Consider the following 9,184-nt stretch of genomic DNA (forward strand, 5'->3'; position numbering starts at 1 on the left):
CTCTCAGACCCTGTGTGAGCAACATCCCCATGAGGACAGGGACAGAGAACTTGCCCCAGAGGGCCAGGGCCTCCAGGGAGGGAGTCACACCCTTCCAGCCCCACCGGTTCTGGAGTCCAGAGCTGGCTCAGGGTCCCAGGAAGCCCAAGTGCACAAACCCCTCCCACAACCCCTTGCAGATAATAAACGCGGCTCCTTATTGCTACCTGCCCCATAGCTGGGAGAGGACTGGACAGCAAGTGGGCAAGGCGGAGGTTGCAGCAGGAAAGCCCAGTGCCACCTCTGGGCTTCACTGCCTCCTGCCTTCAGCCTGCCATCAGACGCACAGGGGCAAGGGCAAAAGGCAGAGCGCGAATTCCAGCCTGTGTGCCCCACCACCCCAGAGCCGAGAGAAAGACAACACCCACCCGACACTAGCAGTCTCGGCCACCATGAGCCCACGAGCACCATGCCGGGCCGTGCTCCCAGGGACCTCCGCAAGCACAACCCATCACCAACAACACCTCCAGCTGCACGCTACCCATGGCGACCACCCCCTCCAGGCCTGTCCAACGCACTAACTCAGAGTACCAACAGCTCAGGGCTGAGCTGGCCACTGCTCCACGAGGCACCAACCCCATGGACGGCCAAGAGGGGACAGAACCAATTAGCCACACTGTCTCAGCAATAAATCCACAAGTCAGACTCAGGGAGAGAACTAGGTGGGAAAAGATATTAGGCAGGAAAGCAAGCTGCTCCAAAACAGCAGCCAACGGGACCTGCCCAGGGACCTGCCCGTAAGGCAGTGTCCAGGCGGAAGGGTGCTGGGGGCCAGCATTTGGCCCAATAGGCTAATGCTCTGCCTGCAAACACCAGCATCCCATATGGACACCAGCTGGTGTTCCACTCCTCCACTTCCCATCCAGCTCCCTGCTTGTGGCCTGGGAAAGCAGAAGAGGATGGCCCAGAGCCTTGGGACCCTGCACCTGCATGGAGACCTGGAAGAAGCTCCTGGCTTCAGGTCGGCTCAGCTTCCAACGTTGTGGCCACTTGGGGAGTGAACCAGTAGATGGGAGATATTTCTCTTCATCTCTCCTCCTCTCTCTGAAACTCTGCCTTGCAAATAAAAATAAATAAATCTAAAAAAAAAAAAAAACCACCAAGTGGGACCACCTCCCAGGACACATGCTCACAGGCTCCATCTCTCATTATAAACACAGCTCCCTGTGGACTAACAAGGTGACCAGATGCTTGCCCATGAGCACAGACCCACACACCTTTCAGTCCACAGCACCAGCCAGGGACTGCCTGGAAGCAGCCACGGGCTCAGCCACAGTGCTGGAGGCTCACTGTATAAGCCCACACCAGAGACAGGCCAGCTGGGGTCTTTCCAGACTGCTGTTTCATGGGTGCCCAGCAAACATCGGTCCCAAGTCGCTGCTCTTGGCAGCTCTGGACCCAGACATGAACGACATTTAGCCAGCACTGGCTGAAGGAGAAAGGCAACAGACCAGCAAGTTCTCCCTCTTAGCTTGTGGAAGTGCCAGTCTAGGAAGGCCCGACCACGCCACAGGTCCCCTGAAGGGACACTGGGAGTGGTGCTGCCCTGGCCAGCTAAGGCACAGAGACCCGCACCTCACACAGGACAAGTGCAAACCTTCCAGGAACAAGGAGATCACACCCACAACTTAGTCAAGAGGCCTTCACAGATGTGAGCCCCAGCCAGCCAACCCCTACTCACTCTCTACGGTGACCTGCCTGTGCCTGCTAGCACCTGTTGGAGTGTGCCCTCCTCCTCCCACTCTGCCAATACCTGTGTGCAGCAGATAGACCAAGCTGGGGCCTCAGGACCTGCCACGGCACAGAGTATGGAGCATGTGTTCACCTGAGTTGAGTCCCAGCTCCCAGGAAACTCAGAACCCGGGCTCGGGTGCAGGAGTCACACTCAACGTAATTAATGATGGACAGATGAGAAGGACCCCCCAAGGACTCCCCCAAGGACCACCTCCCACACCCATCAGAGAGCACGGGCTTGCTGGTTACCTCGCTACGATGACGGCAGCACGCACAACACTGAGGCCAGAGGACTGCCCTCTGCAGGGGAAAGCCAGCCCCAGCACCAACACAAGGCACACCCACACAACACTGGTTCAGCCCTCAGACCACCAGAGCTGACTGCTGGGTCAGGCTCACACGCAACCAACCAGCAAAGCCCACAGCTTACACAGACCAGCACTCCAGCAATAGACTGAGGCAGCAGGACCTCCGCGTGGCTCGCACAGAGCTGCCAGGTTCCTCAGCACACCCCTGCTGAGGCCTCCCCTGCAGACCCCAAGGTGAAACCAACCACTACCTGATGGCACCACCCCACCTGGGACCAGGGCCCGCCCCGCATCTCCTGCCTGCACACAGGGCAGCAACCTGAAGGCATGCGCCCCAAAATCAGGAGGCAGGGCCAGGCCGACACATGCATCTCTGAACTGGCCTCTTGCTCAGCCCCGGCGCACGCCCTCGTCACCACCTGTGAGGCACCGGGTAGCCCGCAAGCTGGCACAGGCTTCCTGGGGCCTCTACCCTGGACTCCCTGGCTGGTAAGAGCGGAGACAAACGACGAATGTCACAACAGGTTGGACTCAGTTAGAAGGGAGGGACGCAGATGTCAAGCTAAGTCTCAAGGGGACGGAGGGTGCGTCACTACAGGCGGGGAAGGGCCGGGAGAGGGCCCTGACTGCCAGTGGGAGCCAAACAAGTGGGCAGCAAAGCCTGGCAAACAGAGACACTGAGCTGAGGCCAGGGGTCCCCAGGACAAGGGGGCACACAGACACATGTGGATGGGCTGGTGGAAACAACCCGCTCAGGGCACGTGCTCTTCATGGCCCCTAGCCTGCGCTGAGTGCCTGTGGCCACTCTGGGACCTGGGGCTCCCACTTGTGCAAGTAACAGGCTGAAGAGTACGCCTTTCCAGTGGAAATACCCTCAGCACTACCACAAAAAACACGCACAGCACCCACGCATGCCAAGGTTACTCGAAGCCCTCACAGCCGACACCCTCGGCCTGCATGGGACCAACCAGGACATCAAAGCCGCGGCCTCGCCGTCGACTGCTCCAGGTGCCCCCGCCTCACATAACACACCAAACACTTAGCCTACCTGAGTGGGGATCACTGCACAAGACAGACAAACGCTCAGCCTCATGGGGACAGATGACGCAGCTGTAAGAGCCCCATCCATATCTGGACATCAGTGTATACATTTCATGCCTTCCTGAAGACGGGCGTGGTGGCACTGTGGGTGAAGCCACCCCAGAGCAGTGCCAGTGTGAGATGCAGCTGCACACTTCCAATCCAGCAGGGAAACAACAGAAAATGGCTATAGCACGGGAGTCCCTATCCCCCACACAGAAGGCCACACGGACCAAACGGAGCTCCTGTTCCGGGTTTCAGCTTGGCCCAGCCCTGGCTGTCACAGCTTCAACCTGGCCCGGCCCTGGCTGCTGCAGCCATCTGGGGAGCAAACAGACACATGGAAGACATATCTCTGCCTTCAACTAAATAAATACATAAATCTTAACAAAGAAGAAGAGAAGAGGAGAAGAAATTGCAAAATGTAGAATTGCTGGGACAAGGAGAATTGGTCACTTAAAATCTGGGGAACCAGCGTTGTGGCAATGCTGACATCTGGTATGGACACCCGTTCAAATTGCAGCTGCTCCACTTTCCGTCAAGCTCCCAACTACTGCACCCAAGCATAACAGATATGACAAGTACTCGGGTCCCTAAGTACTGGGGGGACCTAGATAAAGCTGCTGGCTCCCTCCAGGCCCGATGTTGGCCATTGTGGTCATTTGCTGAGTAAGCCAACACATGGATCATCAGTCTGAAAAGTGACACATTAAACTTTTCTTGAAAGCATCTAGGCAGATTTTACTATGTGGCCTGCAGTAAACACATCTTTACACTCCAGGTAACATACACAAATCTTTCTGCAGGGCAAAGCAAAGCAAGCATAGCCAACGCTGCATCACTCCTGCAGTGAACCAGCCCTGGGTGAGGCAAGCACATCTCTTGACAGACTTTCCCCTGGCCACTCTGAGAGGGGAATGGCCACCTCCATGATGGGTATAACCACATCTGCTCACAGGATGCTCATGGATGAACAGTGAAACTTGCATGTAATTTGGCCAGCTACTCACAACCCCTCACTGTACATGTGACACCACATGGGCTCTGAGAGCCCCTCACACATGGACATCAGCCTCATGTGACACAGCCTGTACTTCTTCTCGTTCATCACTTCATCACCATGCTAATGGAGCATTTTGCAGAGATTTCCTTCCAATTCTTAAACTGCTAAATCTGTCGTGATACCACAGGAGCTTTCTAGCCTGCTCCAGGAAAAGAACCGACAAGCACAGCTAGTTTTTCAAACACATTCTGCCTTCCAATGAGGGTCTGCCAGGTAAGCCACAAACGAAACAGCACAACGAAGCTGACCTCAATGAAGTGGTTGGGGAGTACCAGCTGGGCCTCCCATACCCATCCAGACTGGGCCTCCCACCACAGCATCCACAGGCTGCCATGACCAACTTACCACTTCCAGGTCACACCACCGCACATGGACCATGAGGGCCACAACAATTCCAAGACCATGTGACAAACACTGCCACTGCAACGTCGAAGGAGAGCTACAACACAACAACCCACCCCATGACAGCGCGCTGGGACACACAGGGACAGCCACACCACACCAACCAACCCCGTGACAGTGCACTGGGACACACAGGGACAGCCACACCACACCAACCAACCCATGACAGTGCACTGGGACACACAGGGACAGCCACACCACACATACCAACCCATGACAGTGCACTGGGACAGCCAACACAGGGACAGCCACACCACACATACCAACCCCGTGACAGTGCACTGGGACACACAGGGACAGCCACACCACACCAACCAACCCTGTGACAGTGCACTGGGACACATAGAGACAGCCACACCACACCACACCAACCCCATGACAGTGCACTGGGACACACAGGGACAGCCACACCACACATACCAACCCATGACAGTGCGCTGGGACAGCCAACACAGGGACAGCCACACCACACATACCAACCCATGACAGTGCACTGGGACACACAGGGACAGCCACACCACACATACCAACCCATGACAGTGCACTGGGACACACAGGGACAGCCACACCACACATACCAACCCATGACAGTGCGCTGGGACACACAGGGACAGTCACACCAACCAACCCTGTGACAGTGCGCTGGGACAGCCAACACTGGACCCCATGACACAGTGTCTACCAGCTGTGACATCCCCTGGACACAACAGCTGAGTACAGCGTCTGACAGTAGGCACCTGCTCTCCCCACAAGTTTCAATTTCAAAACCACATCAGACCCACAGCAAGTTGAGGCTATCCACCTCTGGCCCCTGACACCGTCCGGGTAGCAGAAGTCCTTCCCACCTCCCCCTGGGTTCCACAGGTAGCGGCATGTCTGCTGCCAGAGCCCCACACAGCCAGTGCAAGACTGCGGCCCCATAAGGAGCCCTGCCAGGCCTGGGGTGACAGTGCACCTGCCACCCATACAAGGGGCCAGTGCGGGCCAGCTGTTGTAGTGCCTGCACCTCCCCTCAAAGTCGTCATAAGGCGTTAAGGAGGGCACACAGAGCCTGTGACCAGCTGTGGATGCCCTTGGCAGGCACGGGCAGAAAGCTGCCCCTGTGAGGAGTACACAGGGTCCCAGCCCCCTGACACCACGGATTGGCTCTGAAGCAGCACACAGTCCCACACCTGCCTCGCACCCCAGTCCTGCACGTTCCTTCCCTGAGGTCAAGACCAAAAACACAGGGAGCAGATCACAAAAGCCCCTCCAAAACCCATCTCTCTGGACCCCCACCAAGGGTGCAGGCTGGAAAGGGGGTCAGGGATCCTGGGTCACAGATTCAAACTGGGCACAGCTCATTGCCCGGCTCATAGCCCCCACCGTGTACACCCCACGACAACCTCCCATGTCGCATCTGCACCCAGGCGCCCTGCACCAGGGCCCAGGCGCTTTCAATAGAGCGCGAGCGAGCGAGCAGGGACGGTTCACCAGGAGTGATGAAATGCCGCTTGGGCTCCGCAATTAGGACAGCACAAAGTCGCCTTTCCCGTTGCCGCCACCCCCAACATCAAAGGCTGGGAATTCAAAGCCATTCACGCTGCATTGAAACCTCACAATGGGGCTGGAGAATGGAAGTCGATTACGGGCATAAATATGCAGTAGTTAAAAGGAAGAGTTATAACGAAATTAAACTGCAGCCACCCTGCGATGTGTGGAAACTTCCAGCACTCTGAGGAGCCTGGTAAACAGTGAGGTGCACAGGGCAGAGCTGGCTCCCAGCCGCACAGGGTCCAGACTGCCCCTCTGCACTCCCCGGAGCTGCACCCAGCCAGGGTGCCAGGCCTGCATATCCACCCCGCTCCCAGAGTTCAGGCCTTGCCATCCACGCATCGGCACACCCCAGGCCTCCAGCCTAGCCCCTGCCATGCCTGCCCCAGGGCCTGCAGGCCTCCGAGGGGTCCACGGCGCCCCACTCCTTGCAACTCCACACAGGGCCATGCCCCAGGGGCCTGCTGGCCACTCTCCTGGGGAGGCAGTGGATCCTTCAGAACAGCCTACAACGCAGAGAGCTGCTGTAGTCTTACAATGTGTTGGGAGGTGTGTTTTCAAAGCAAGAAAAGACTTCTCTCCCACACACACCAGAGTTCTGGGGAAAGGCGCCGCGGTCCCAGGGAACGGGGCACCTGGCAAAGTCAGATCCGCCTCCGAAACAGGTCACTGAGCAGACATCAGGGAAAAAAATAAATCCCATCTCTCCTATTTTTTGATATCCAAAACTCCGATCTGATGAAACTTCAAACTGGGTGGCATTTTGCATTTCCAATTATAAGAGTAATTGTGTTGCCATAGCGACTGGGGAATACTGCAATAACTTTTGTTGTAACTGCAGTAGCGTATATTTGTGTACAAGCCCCTGAGTTTGCTGAATCCAACCTCCCTCCTCTCCCTGCCTCTCCCTCCTAACCTCCACCCACCAGCTTCCCAGGCTGGGTTCCCAGCTCCCACCCACCCCCCCACACATACACACACAACAGCTTGGATTGGCCGTCCCTAAAATAATGCAACGTATGATCATAAGCAATTAAGACTCCAGGCGACCGCGATCGCATTACAAAAGAAAAAGTGAAACCGGGTCAAAGGGCTCCCCGCAGGTTCCCCAAGACCCACGGAGGGGAGGGGGCTCCCCGCGCCCCGCCTCCTCCACCACCACCACCACCAAGGCCTTCAATGCTTAGCTGGTGCCCCGGCGCAAACACAAACGCCAAAGGGACTCCGCAGGCCCGTTCCTCCCCGCACGCACGCGAGCGAGCCAGCCGCTCACAGCAAGCAATTAGAGGTCTCCGCAGCCATGCAATTAGGATTTAGTTAAGAAAGTCATTAGTTCTTAAAAATAACTGAAGTTTAATTTCTGCCACGCTTTATTTGAGAATTGTGTCACAGCAGGTCAATTTACAGCATGCAATAAAGAAAACACGGCTACCAGCCGCTGCAAGTGATTACACACTTCTGATGTGCAGGCAAGCAGCACCAGGGGTCCCACCCCAGCCCCTCCGACCGCGCCGCGCCGACGCCGGCCACAACCGTGTCGGAGCACCCCGCGCTCGCTGTAAACACCTCCTCCTCCATCCCGGCCCCCGGGCCCGGCGCGGCCTGGGCAGCCCCCGGCTCCCGCCGCCCTCCCCGCGGGGACCCGCACCCCCCAGGCCGACCACGCCGCGGGGACGGGGACGCGGTCCTGCAAACTCACAGCATCGGACAAAGTTACATAAACGGCCCCGCCCGGGCGCCCGCGCCCTCCGGCCTCCGCGCCCACCTGTCGGGGCGGCGGGCGCCGGCCCCCCGCGCGGCCCGGCCCGGCCCGGCCCCGCGGCCCCCCGCGCCTTCTCGAAGCGTCCAGAAGGCGCGGGCCCGGCGCGGCGTCCACCTGCCGGGCCGCGCGGCCTGGGCGGGCCGAGGGGCGGGGGCGGCCGGCCGGCGGACAATGGCGCGGCGCCGGGCCCCGAGCGCTTACCGCGGCGGCGGCGGCGGCGGGCGGCGGGCCGCGCTCAGCCCTGCTCGGGCGCCCCGAGCCGCATCTCCTCAGCCTGCGCCGCCACCCGCCGGCGGGCGGGAGCGGGCTCCGGGCTCGGGCGGCGGCGGCCCCGCGGGGAGCGGCTCGGGCGGCGGCGCGGGCGGGCGCGCGGGCTCGGGCGGCGGCGGGGACGGTGCTCCGCGGCGGCGGCCCCACAACCTCCCCTCCTCATTCACAAAAAATTGACCCACGTTGAACCATGATGCTTCTCCTCCGCCCCCCCCCCGCCGCCGGCGCCCAGCCGGGCCGCGATTGGCCGCTCGCGACGCCCGTCTGCCGCCACGGCCCCGCCCCCCGGGCCGGCGGCTCGCGCGCCATTGGCCGCCGCCGCCTTGCGTCACCTCCCCTCCCCGGCCCCGCCCTCCCGCCCGCTTTCTAATGAAGAGCGCGTCAATTACGGCTCGGCCCCGCCCCTGCGCGCCCGCCCCCCCGACAGGAATGCTCCGCCTTCGCCCGCCTCCGCGGACTCCGTCCTAGGCGCCCATTGGCTCATGGAGCTGTCAATTCCAGGAGGAGGGGGGCGGGGGAACCAAAGGACGCTTCAGGCGCCAGCCGCTGGGCGCCTGTCGGGGAAAACGCAGCCAGTGAAGGTGGGCAGCGGTGGTCAACACGGTCCCGGCCGCGGCCAGTGCTTCCGGCAGCCCGCTGAGCTGCCGGCCGTAGGCACCGCCTGCCCACGCACCTAAGTCGCGCGCGGTAGGGTTGCAACGGGGGCGCAGGCTGAGGCGCAGAGCCGGCCGGGCCTCGCCGGAGCCTCCATCTTGGCTGTTGGCAGGCGGTCACGTGGTGCAGCGTGGGCCCGGAGAGGTAGGGGCCGCCCCGAGAGCGAGTGCGCAGGCGCCGGGCCTCGCCCTGCCCCGCGGCGGGAACGCGGCCTCCCGGGAGCTGGCCTGGGGTGGCCGCGGTGACCCGCCGTGAGGCCGCAGGGCCGCCCGTGTGTGCTCAGGCCGCAGCCCCGAGGGCCGCCCGCGCGTGTGCTCAGGCCGCAGTCCCGAGGGCCGC

The 9,184-nt window shown here is 60.4% G+C and overlaps 1 protein-coding gene across 2 annotated transcripts in view; it reads right to left on the reverse strand.

Annotated features, from left to right (window-relative positions):
* HDAC4 (histone deacetylase 4) overlaps window positions 1–8,374 on the reverse strand; it is a 162,025-nt gene extending 153,651 nt beyond the window's left edge. Inside the window, exon 1 of one of the 2 annotated variants that reach the window (XM_058665206.1) lies at window positions 8,123–8,374. The gene's annotated coding sequence lies outside the window, so the exon portion shown is untranslated. Of the gene's footprint in view, window positions 1–7,858; window positions 8,071–8,122 lie in introns of those variants that run through there. The other variant, XM_058665207.1, reaches the window with a different exon arrangement.
* Window positions 8,375–9,184: the final 810 nt, after the last annotated feature.

Source organism: Ochotona princeps, chromosome 5 (genome assembly GCF_030435755.1).
Source record: "Ochotona princeps isolate mOchPri1 chromosome 5, mOchPri1.hap1, whole genome shotgun sequence".
In the NCBI taxonomy this organism is placed as follows: Eukaryota; Metazoa; Chordata; class Mammalia; order Lagomorpha; family Ochotonidae; genus Ochotona; species Ochotona princeps.